We start from the raw sequence: 12,773 nt of genomic DNA on the forward strand, positions 1-12,773 counted from the left end.
AACTTGAAAGGCAATCTGGCAGGAGGCCTGGAAGTGAAGGACCTCCCAAGAGGCCGTGGGTGCAGAGAAGGGGCCTTTGGTGTTCTGACATAAAAAGGGGAACAAGGGTGAGAGAGGAGCAGGAGGGATGTGACCAGTGACCCTGCCTGGTGAGGCAAAGGGCTGGGTCTTGTTTCTTTCCGTAGGTCTGGTTTTCAAAGGCCAGTGAGACCCGAAAAGGTACAGTTGAGTTTTGACATGACTCTAAGGCAGCGTTGTTAGTTCTGCTTCAGAGTGCCCACGGACCATAGCTCTGCGGCCAGAAGCCCTGGCTGTTTGCTTGCTGCGTGTGGTGCTGAGTGCCTGAGCTGAACTTCCTTTCATGTTTTCTGAGCACAGGAGCTGTTGAAGAACAAGTGTGATCGGCTCTTACAGAAAATGTCAGCTCTTACACTTTGCTGATGCAGGACAACCCAAATGAGGCACCACGGTGACTTGTGGGTGTACCTGTGGTCTTGTTTCCGTACCTCAAAACCCACCAAGAGAAAATGCCTTCCCCAAACCCTGACTCCAGACAGCCAGCAGGAAGCACCCAGAACCTTCCTGATAAACTACTTCTTCCTTTCCCGGTCTGATGGCAGCTAGTGGTGGCACTGCGGCAGTCACAGCCATGCTGTGCCTTGTGGCCGATGCCTTTCTATGAATGTCCAGTTGAGGCCTCCATGAAACTCTTTTTCTAGTCCTTGAAAACAAATTCATCTTCATTAGTTGATACTTTAAACTATTAAACCAACTACCAAGTTTTGGGTGTGGCTTGCTTAAGAGCAAAAGTAAGTTTATTCCTGTCACTTTCTGAATTCTCTGGTTGTATTCACATTGTAACCAGTTCATAGAAATGTGATCAGCATTACATGGATGAATTAAAATGCCCCAGGGAAATGGCAACAGCCAGTGTGTCAGCCAGTGTGTAATTTGACATTATTGGAAGTAACAGAATCTTAGGCTGGGTGTGTCTCAGTTGACAGAGCGCTTCCCTAGTGTGGACTATGCCCTGGATTCAGCCTCTAGCACTGCATAAACCCAAGCACAGTGACACATGCTTATGATCCCAGCACTCAGCACATGCAGACTAGAGGATTAGAAGTTCGAGGTCATGCCCTGGCCTTAAATGTAGGGAGTTCAAGGCCAGCCTGAGATCCAGGAGCACACACACAAACAACAATAAAAGAAGAACAGTGGGGCTGGACAGATGGCTCAGGGGTTAAGAGCACTGACTGTTCTTCCCAAAGACCTGGGTTCAATTCCCAGGATCCTCATGGTAGTTCATAACTATCTGTAACTTGTAGTTAGAGTTTCCTGCCTGGTCCACAGTCAGGACAAATCTCTCTCACCTGCCAGGCCCATAGATGCTCAGACCCAACCAAGTAAACACACAGAAACTTACATTGTTTACAAACTGTATGGCCGTGGCAGGCTTCTTGCTATCTACTTCTTCTATCTTAAATTAACCCATTTCTATTAATCTATACTTTGCCACGTGGCTCGTGGCTTACCATTACCTTACATCTTCCTTGTCATGGTTGCTGCTGGTAGAATCTCTGCTCCAGCCTTCCACCTCCCAGAAGTCTCTTCTCTCTTGTCCCACCTATACTTCCTGCCTGGCCACTGGCCAAACAGCATTTTATTTATACAGAGCGATATCCATAGCACTTCCCCTGTTCTTTTTTTTTTTAAAAAAAGGAAGGTTTTAACTTTTACATAGTAAAATTTAGATAACAAAACAATTTTCAAGCAAGAATTACAGTTATAATATTAAAGAAGATATCCTATCTATCTTATATTTGTGAGTCTAAGGTTTTATATCTAACTTATCTTTTATCATAACTGAGGAAATTATAACTATCTAGTCTTCAACACATCAAAGACCTCAGAAGGATATAATATTACCTGAGAAACAGGAGAAGGATGTAAACAACTTTCAGGAGTCTTGTAGGGTAGACAGAGACAGCTGGCACCCTGAACAGTCACCTAATGTTCCTTTGTAAAGTTGGGGCATTTGCCTTCAGCCCACAGGGCTAGAGTCTCTTGGTCACTTCTCTCAGTGTCCTGTAGAATGTCTGGCAGTTTCTTCTGTGAAGCAGGAACCTGAAAGACCATTTTGCCAAGCAAATTTCAGTGGTCACCTTTCTATGGGTCCTGCATGTCCAGTCAATCAAGCAGTCCAGGCAAGAACAGTTTCTTGCCCAAATGGCTATTTTTGCCAAGGTGAAGATAAACTCCATATGAAGTGTCTTCAATGCCCATCCTCCTCTCTGAAGTAAAGCCGGTGCTGCCAGGAACAGACATGTCTCACTGTCCAGAAAGTCTAAATTTTAAAAATATTTTAAATGCCATATTCTGTAGACCTTTGAAGTGTTTGAAGATTACCTGTCTATCTGAAATATATCTATGTATACCTAGAAAACTTAACATTACTATAAGTTTGACTATCATAGACGACTAACTGATCTGTATTTCTTAATTATCCATTACAATCTAAATGAGTTGCATAAACATACTACCTCAAACGAGAGTAGAAATATATATACAGTATAACAAAATTAACTTTAAGTTTGTATCAATAGACTAAAATCTATACCAATGTAAGACATTTTAAACAAGTTGTTGTTCTTTAAAAGTAAGTTCATTAATCTACCCTTTCATCATATTATATCTAAATCATATGCTCTTTTTTTTTCTTTAGAAAGAGATCACATTTATAATCAACCTGATTTAAATAAAAATATTGGTTTTTCTCTGTCCCACACCAGAGGGCTCTTCTGATTTGGGACACAAGAATCTCTTAACCTTTTCTTTTAGCAATATGTCTGGGTTTAGAGAAGGAGTGAGCCAATTCCATCTCCAAAGCCAGCTTGATAATTTTGGGAAATTGGGCGTAGTTTCTCTTACTACTTCCTGCTGGAGGGGGGTGCTATATCTTATGGAGACACAAAGAAAATTTTAGGAGTATGGAGTAGTCTGTGAGGGTAAACCTCTGAGCCAGTTGCCTTGAAACCATTCTGGATGTTGGATCATCTGGGCCTTGGTGTCATTGGAGACCTTTAGGTGGTCTTGGCTGATCAAACCTGATGTATCTTAATCTGGAACAAATCCACAGCCTCTGACTTTCTGTGGAAACAAAAGCAGAGACTCTTTTCCAAAGCAACATATCCTTATATCCAAATTTTGAAGTCAAGGTACCTTTAAAATTTACATATTTGTTTAACTCAACAGCTTTTACGATCAAATCTTTTTCTGTAGTTAAAAATCCCAAAGACAAGACAAACCAGATTCTCCGTGTAATATCCATCTTTGTAAGATTGAAACACCACTGTGGCTGCTGGCTCCGCCCACCTCAGCTTCCCAACATGGCGGTGGTACAGTTTACCACCAGCTCTGGGTCTGGAGCCATGTGTACCATCAACTATCAGAAGCAGTTCTATCAAAGCAGCGCATCGCCCAAAAACCTTTTTTCTTTTTTTCTTTCTTTTTTTCTTTCTTTTTTAACTAGCAAAGGCTAAATCCACCACGCAGCAGAGTAAAGTGCCGCTTGTAGACTCCTCATTCCCACCACACTGCAGGTCAGACTCACACGCCAGGAACCCACCATAGTAGCTCAAACCGGCAGGCTGCCGCTAACTTGAGAGAGACAACTAGGAAGCTGTTTTTAGCTCCGTCTTAGAATCTTTTTTCTCAGGTTTTAGGTGGAAACTCTTGCCAACACATTGGGTGCCATTTGTAGTTAGAGTTTTCCTGCCTGGCCCACAGTCAGGACAAATCTCTCTCACCTGCCAGGCCCATAGACGCTCAGACCCAACCAAGTAAACACACAGAAACTTACATTGTTTACAAACTGTATGGCCGTGGCAGGCTTCTTGTTATCTACTTCTTCTTCTATCTTAAATTAACCCATCTCTATTAATCTATACTTTGCCACGTGGCTCGTGGCTTACCATTACCTTACATCTTCCTTGTCATGGTTGCTGCTGGTAGAATCTCTGCCCCAGCCTTCCACCTCCCAGAAGTCTCTTCTCTCTTGTCTCACCTATACTTCCTGCCTGGCCACTGGCCAAACAGCACTTTATTTATACAGAGCGATATCCATAGCAGTAACTCCAGTTCCAGGGTATCTGGTATCCTCACACAGACATACAGGCAGGCAAACCCCAATGTGTGTGTGTGTGTGTGTGTGTGTGTGTGTGTGTGTGTGTGTAAAAGAATAACAGGGTTGCCAGATGGTGGTGGCACACACCTTTAATCCCAGCACTCAGGAGGCAGAGCCAGGTAGATCTCTGTGAGTTCAAGGCCAGCCTGGTCTACAGAGTGACATCCAGGACAGACACCAGATCTACACAGAGAAACCCTGTCTCGAAAAACAAAAAAACAAACAAACAAAAAGAATAACAAGGTCTTGTCTTTTAGGGATCAATTGGTTAAAATGTACTTGTGTATTCAGCACTGGATTCAGAAAAGAAAATGATGTCATTGCTCTTCAAGAGTTTATTGACTGACTTTGAAGATCCGATGAAAGATGAACAAAAACAAGCCTGCCTCTGCATACAACACCCCACCATTGACAGCGGTCTGCAGACCACCAACTACCCCGAGCCTGCCTGGAAATGCAGCCGCAGGTCCTGCCAACCCACCGGGTCCTAATCTCAGCAAAGGACTCAGGACTCCAGCTGAAGCTCCAGGTGTTCACAGAGAGACGGAAGGAGGGGGACTACAGCCTCTTTTTTATTTCAGGTAGTCTCAGAAGATACTCAAACAAAAACATGGCTGCCAAGTTTCAGAGACTCGCCTGTGCCCTTCTGTTTCCCTTCCTCGCCCCACGCCTCTTCCGCCACCGAGAAAACCTTACCTTCGGGCCTCTTCCTGGCTTTACTACCCAGGCAGAAGAAGCTATGACAGACCCTACTTACCGCCGAGGCAGGGTAGCATCGCTCCTACAGTAGAATGGGAGGTGGGGACAGGGGAGCCCTTGGGAGCTCACAGGCTAACCAGCTTGAGGTAGGCAGTAGTAAACACTAGGAGACCCTTCTCACCTCTCAACGTAAGGTGGAAGGTGAGATCCAACACCCACATACACACAGTGACATGTATGTGCGCACACGTGTAAAGGAAACCATCTGAACTAGCAGCAGGGGAATGTCATTTCTCTTAATAGGAGATGGTTTGTGGTAACTGAAAGCCAGGATGAACTGGGGGCTGTGCACAGTTTCCCAGACTTCCTGCCCAGTGATCCTCTGCAGCTTCTGTATACAACTGGTCTGTTTCTAAACTCTCCCCAGGACTGCATAGTGTGAGCACAGAAGTCATCTTCCCACAGCCTGACTGGTATTTCCACTGTATACCAAGTCATAAGTCACCCTTTTTGGATTATTTCCTAGATGTAAGTTTGTAAATATTTTTTGCAGTGAGCTAAAGCTGTGAACCCTTGCCTGGACTTTTCCCTAGAGAGGGAACTCTTGAGGACAGGCCCGTCCATTTCAGGTGTGTTTTTCTCTTACTATCTTCCTAAGCTCTAGTGGTCCTATGATGTAGGTGTTCCACAAATATTTATTTATTTGTTTGTTTGTTTGTTTGTTTATAGCCGAGGATTGAACCCAGGGCCTTGTGCTTGCTAGGCAAGCATTCTACCACTGAGCTAAATCCCCAACCCCCACAAATATTTTTTTATGTGAATAAACAAGCAGAGAATTGTTCACTGAAATTATCTTGTCTCCCTCATTCTTTTGAACAAGCTAAAGGCCCAGGGACTTTGCTAATGACATTCTCCAAATCATATAGCTGGCTAGGAGCCTAGCACAAGACCCCCAGATTAGCCAGCCCTTTGTAACCAAAGCCTTGTCTTCATGGACTTGGGTGGGAGGTGGCTGAGGACAAGACCCAAGGCCTTCTCCCACCACCCACAGGTCTCATTGCAAATGTTGGTGGGGTCAAGGGCACGTGCAGCCCTCCCTTCACCAGTAAGAACGTCTGAGGCTGCTTGTTAATCACTGCTGAGGAGCTGACTGAAAGCAAAGGTCAAGGTCCTCTGCTAGTCCATCTTTGCTCTTGTCTTACTGTCTTGAACCTACTTACACCTAAGAGTTGAGATTGACAGAGGTGAGGCTTTGTCCCAGGCTATATGTTCACAGGGAGGACATTGTAGAAGGAGACTGTTTTTGAAGATTTTATGTTCTTTACCACAACTGTTCCAGTAAACAATGTTCTGTTGGCCGCCACCTCAGAGTTCAAATTTTGTGATGCCACAAGGTGGCACAATTGCTACAATGGCTGTGAGCTTTATTGACATGTGCTTTATGGCAAACTTCAAATATTCAATTGATTGTGGGGCTCAATGGTAGACCTCCATCTAGCATGAGCAAAGCCCTGGGTTCAATCCTGAGAACTCTAAAAAGCCTTGAAAAAATTTAGGGCTGAAGATGCTGGAAGAGTATTTGCCTAACGTGTGGAAGCTGTGTGCTACAGTCCGACTACTACAAAAAGAAAAGCCTCATATACACATACATGTGAGGATATAGATACGCATGCACGCACATGATTACTAAGCCAGAGAAGTCAACTAATCTATTCCTGTCTCCTTTCCTCCATCCCTCTTTCCTCTCCCTCCTCTCCATCTCCATTGCTTTTTTTTTTTTTTTTTTTTTTTTTTTTTTTTTTTTTTTCCGAGACAGGGTTTCTCTGTGTAGCTTTGCGCCTTTCCTGGAACTCACTTGGTAGCCCAGGCTGGCCTTGAACTCACAGAGATCCGCCTGGCTCTGCTTCCCGAGTGCTGGGATTAAAGGCGTGCACCACCACCGCCCGGCCTCCATTGCTATTTTTGTCCACAGCCTTGTAGGTCTGCTCGTGGCCTGGTGTACAGGAACAGAGGGAACAGTGTGTCCCAGGTATCATGCCTAGCCTGGAGAGATGTCCTGTGCCCCAGGATTGTCTAGAAGAATGGATTCTTGTTAACTCCAGCCAGGCAGGAAATGCAGGTTCTACTGCTGCTAAGCAACTTGAGCTAAGAACCAGGTGAAAAGAGACAAACGTGTTCGCTAATGTGATGTTGACAAACAGTCAGAACTCTTTACCTTAAATGAGTGCTCTGCTCCTGAGACTTCATGAAATTCAAACTGGAAACTAGCTGGATGTGGTGGCACAGGCCTTTAATCCCAGCACTCCAGAGGCTAAGGCAGGTGGATCTCTGTGAGTTTGAGGTCTACTTAGTGAATTCCAGGACATCCAGGGATATGTAAAGAGGCTGCCTCAAAAACTAAATAAAAATAAAACTGGAAACTAATTTATAACATTGCTTAGAGGCAAGGAAAATAGATTCTGGTCATGAAGAGCTGGGTTCAACTTTGAGCAGATAAACCATGTGTCCCTATAGTGGACCTCAGACACGGAATTCTAGCTCCCTGCACCTTGGGCTCTTTATCTGCAAAGGAGAAACATTAGGGGCATGTCAGTTCCCAGAATATTTGATGTCATGATTTTTTTGTTTGTTTTGTTTTTGGTTTTGTTTTCGAGAAAGGGTTTCTCCGTGTAGTTTTGGTGCCTGTCCTGGATTCGCTCTGTAGACCCGGCTGGCCTCAAACTCACAGAGATCTGCCTGGCTGTGCCTCCCAAGTGCTGGGATTAAAGGCGTGCACCACCACTGCCCAGCGATGTCATGATTTTTTGATTATTTGTCTTTGTCCCTTATGGGGTATCCCTTCAAAATCATTTTAGAGTTGCAGAACCAGTGGTGTTTGCTTATAGCCTTCCTTAACTTCCTGAACTGGTAGTGGTAGCTTGCCTTAGCGAATAACAATGGTAAACACCAGGAAGGTAACAGAAACCAAGTATCGGGTAATCCACAGACCTGATATCTCCCAGACCCCCACTGAGACCCACCCCCACACTGCCCTCAGTTGTCATGTCGCCTTGGCATCCTCCCATCTGTGGTAGAGTCATGGCCAGTTCTTCCACAGACTCTGCCCATGCCTTCTGGGGTGCTGGACAATGTGGTTTCTCACACTTCTACCATCAATAGATAACTCTTAGTCATACTATTTCTGTAGTGTTTGCCTAACGGCAGTTTTATTTATATTATTTATTATGCATTTATTCTTTGGGATTCTGTAATGAATAACTATTCCTTCTACTCCTTGCATTAACTCAACTATTCACTTACTCATTTGTATGACTGTTAACTCATGGGTATTTATTTTATCCAACGGGTGAGTAGTAATTGCTATCCCAATACTATTTTATTTTTGCTCAGTGTTTTCACACGTTCCTTGGGTTCTGTGTTAGTTTTTGCTCACCACGACAAAACACTCAAGGCAAAAACTTAAAAGGAAGATGTAGGCAGAGTTTTCCTGCCTGGCCCACAGTCAGGACAAATCTCTGTCGCCCGCCAGGCCCATAGATGCTCAGAACCAACCAAGAAAGCACACAGAATCTTACATTGTTTACAAACTGTATGGCCGTGGCAGGCTTCTTGTTATCTACTTCTTCTATCTTAAAATAACCCATTTCTATTAATCTATACTTTGCCACGTGGCTCGTGGCTTACCATTACCTTACATCTTCCTTGTCATGGCGGCAGCTGGCAGTATCTCTCCACCCATCCTTCTACTTCCCACAATTCTCCTCTCTCTTGTCCCGCCTATACTTCCTGCCTGGCCACTGGCCAAACAGCATTTTATTTATACAGAGCGATATCCACTGCAGGAAGATGTTTGTTGACTCATGATTTTAGGTCTGGTCTGATTGGGTGGTCTTGCTTCTTTGGGCTTGCAGTGGCAAGCAGAACATAAGGTGGGAAGTACATGGTGGAGGAAAAGCTGCTCACCTCCTGGCAGCTGATGAGTTTGGGAGAAGAAAACGTCAAGATCCCAGCACTTTCAAGGGTATGCTACCAATGACTTGACTTCCTTCCAACAGGCCCTACCCATTAATGGTTGCATCATCTCTTAGCCATGCCACCAGCTGGTGGCCAAGCCTTTGGGACATGTAGTGGGACATTTGACCTGGAAGTACTACCTCTAGTGAGGCTTCTGGTAACTGCCACATCTACCTATGACCTGCCCCTGTGGTGGGGCCAAGACAGGAGCCCTTCAGACCCAAGATCTGGACATGCCAGCTCTCTTGGTTCCTTGTGATCCTAGATGCTGGATGGTAGACAGAGCAGAGTCTTCCAGAGAACACCACTGGATTGCACCTCACCTTTCCCAAATCCTGTAATCAGCTCCTTTACTGACTGTAAGTTACCCCCAAATAAATCTCCTTTTTAATTATGTGGAATTGCCTTGTAAATTCCCCACATTAGACATGGTCTTTGGAGAACATTGCAGATCCAAATCATAGCGGGGCCTCTGGGCTCACTGTAGTGTTCTCTTCCCACTGGCCTCCTCATCACCCGAGTGCTTCATGAATCTGTCACCAAATGCTAAGTTCATTTTGCATCCCTCCCTGCCCTGAGTTCAGTTCTTTTCTGACAAACCCTATGGAAATTCATGTTTAGAGATATCTGACTTGAGTATGCTCATTACTTCTGGGATATTATTAGGTCACTTGAGCAGATGAAATTGTGTGGAAGAGGAAGTGTGTGTGTGTGTGTGTGTGTGTGTGTGTGTGTGTGTGTGTGTGTGTGATGAAGACCAGAAGAGAAGGTTCTGGATTTCCTGGAGCTGGAGTTAGAGATAGTTATGAGCCACTATTTCCCCCTCCCCTCCATGGGTCCAGGAAACTGAACTGGGTCCTCTGCAAGAGCAGCAAGTGCTCTTAGCTACTGAGCCATCACCTCTCTAGTCCCCGGCCTTTACTAGACCTTGGAAACTCACAAGTTGCAGTAAACTCTAGATGACCCTGTAGCTATTCCTGCCCAGGTCCCTGATGCTGGGCAGGCCTGCTGTGCAGTCTTTCAAGGAAGACTGCTGTGCCTGGCATACTACAAAGGCAAGTTGTTCAGCTTGTTTTGTGAGCCAGCTGCAAACACTCTCCTGTACTGCCCTGATGGTGCAAAACTGGCCCCGATGAGAAGTTTCTCTTGAGTATATTTTCTTGCCTACTTCTGACCGTTCCCATTGGTAGATCTGATGAAAAGAGGAAGAGGATATCAGACAGTGCAGCAGAGCGAAACTCCAGCAGAGACAGGGAACAGCCATGTCAACAGGGCAGCTAAGTTACAGAGTGGCCTGTGCATTCATGATGGCAGCAGAAGGCTGTGAAGAGCTGAAGACAAGACACTGCAGCCATGGCTGCTGGAAGAGTTCGTTCCAAGGAGCTTTCAAGGGGGCAAAGGTCTCAGAAGTCCTAGATCATAGAGCCGTGCCACTAGCTGCCACCAAGGGGTTAGGACCCCAGCACCCCGAGAGCCTCTATAGAACTGAGGGTTTAGCACAAATTGTGAAACAGAGTAAACAAAAGTACATACCAGAATGGGATGAAGATCAATATGAACCTGTGACTATTAGAAGGTTCTTTGGGGGATGGGGAATAGCTCAGTGGGTTAGTGCGTATCTTGCAAGTATGAGGACCCAAGTCAGATCCTCAGAACCCATGCAAGAAAGCCTATGGTGCCATATACTTATAATTCCTGTGCTAGAGAGACAGACAGACACACACACACACACACACACACACACACACACACACACACACAAACACACAGAACTTGCTAGTCAGTGAGCCTAGCCCTCTGAGGAACAACACCTGCTATTGTCCCCTAACCTCCACTTGCGTACTTCCCCACAGAAGTCCTTTTTGGCGCTGTCTACTGATACATAAGAAGCAGAAGCAGAGCACGTCTGTTGCATGAGTGTGCCGTCTGGTTTCTAACACCATCCATCCCTCATAACCAGAGTTCCCTGGCAGTATCTACATGTCGGGAATGGGGGAAGGATAGGAGTCCGGAGGAGTCTTGTCCCAGAAAACATGGAAGCTCTCAGAAATCAATGAGTTTATGTCGAAAGGTTATCTTTTAAGGTATTCCCAGAGGCGAAAGGCATGACACTGGAGTGCCCCCCCCACCCTCGCTGCACCCCTTCACAAAATAATGCTAATAGCATAGTTTGTGGGAGCCCACAGAGGTTTCCTAGTGAGAACTTACTTGGGGTCAGAGAATCTGAGCTTGCTTTACCCAACAAGGCTGCATAAGGAGATGATTTGACCACAGTCATTGTTACCAGGTGTTTGGAAGTCTACACTTGGCTGTATGGTGTGCTTTGATCTTGCAAGGGGGAGGTCTTTTGCCTCTCCCCTTGACATGTTATAAAAAGCCCTTTTCAGTAAAGGACGAGGCCATTGTTATTGACCCAGGCCCTCCCGAAGCTATCCTGTGTTTCTGTCTTTCTTCTCGTCGGCTAGGTCTCTCTTTCTTTCTGATATTCTCTTATCCCTCTCTCCTCCTCCTAAGAACCCTAGAAAAGGTGGGAAAGGTGAGAGCTGGACTCCCACAGTCCCCCACAATAGTTAATGGAAACATTAAATCTACAAACGTCTGTGAGTCTGGGCCACGATTAAAACATAACAATGTTTATTCTTTACTCTCAGCACTGGAGAGGCAGAGGCTGGCAGGTCTTTGGGAGTTTGAAGCCAGCCCGTGCTAGAAACCCACCACAAAGCACTCCCTTTTCGGCGGGGACTGAAAGCTGTCATGTCTCAGAGGGTCCTCTCAGAGAATGAGCAGCTCTGCCAGGGAATTGAAGAACAGTGAGGTTTGGTGCCTGTAGGCCATGGAATAGGTGGGCAAACTGAGGTAAGGTGATTGTGAGCTGCCTGGGTTTCATAACGAAAGAGTCCAAAGAGCCAGTCCGGTATTGTTACAGCCATCCAAACCAAGGCAACATTCAGTGAGTCCCTCTTCCAACAGCCCTTAGGGTAAAACCAGCTCTGTGATTTCTAGCCTTGATGGCTCCTCTCCATAGACCTCTAGTCTGTGATGCCCTGTCCCCAAGATACTAACCTGCCCAGGCCGGTCACACCTGCTCACTTTCACTTTCGACGATGCAGTCTAGGTGTCTACCAAGGGTCTTCCTAGCATTGTCATTGTCCCAGGCATCGTGTCATTGTGTCCACGCTCTCCTTACTGTCTGTAAACGCTTCACACCCATCTAGACAACGCCTAAGAAACTTCAGGTTCAACGGAAAGTCAAAAAGTCTGCCCTCAGCTTCTGAATGTCAGCTGCTTCCTGGGTAAGGTGTGGAAGGGGCAGAAGAGACTGAGTGGTGTGAGTGACCTAAAGCCAGCTGAGGTCAGAGAATTATGAAACAAAAGGCCATTGATTTCTCCAGAACAGGCAGCCCATGCGGTTCGGCCCTGGGGCGGACTTCCACTGTGTGGGCTGGAGATTCTTGGTTATACAGGAAGATTTCATAATTGTCACCTCTGCCCCAGAACTCACACGAGAAAATTGCTACTGGAGGTGAGACCAGCGTGGCACAAGAGTTTTGACAACTGAATTAATATTCTCTTAGGTGCTAGTCACAACTGAGTCTATTTTGCTATTGGAAATGAAAAATACTTGTAGCCCTTATTTTTAAGAGTCATGGGATAATGTAATTTATGATTTTAAAAGTTTGTTTATAAGGCAAAGGCAGGCAGATCTGAGTTCAAGGCCAGCCTGGTCTAGAGTGAGTTCCAGAACAGCCAGGGCTACACAGAGAAACCCTGTCTCGAAAAACCAAAAAGAAGGAAAAGTTCGTTTAGTTGGACTTTTAATCAGTTTTAAGTCAGCCCAGCTGTTTGCAGTTTTATCCTGCAGCCTTTCTGTGAATGC

This window comes from Onychomys torridus, chromosome 19 (genome assembly GCF_903995425.1).
Source record: "Onychomys torridus chromosome 19, mOncTor1.1, whole genome shotgun sequence".
Taxonomy (NCBI): Eukaryota; Metazoa; Chordata; class Mammalia; order Rodentia; family Cricetidae; genus Onychomys; species Onychomys torridus.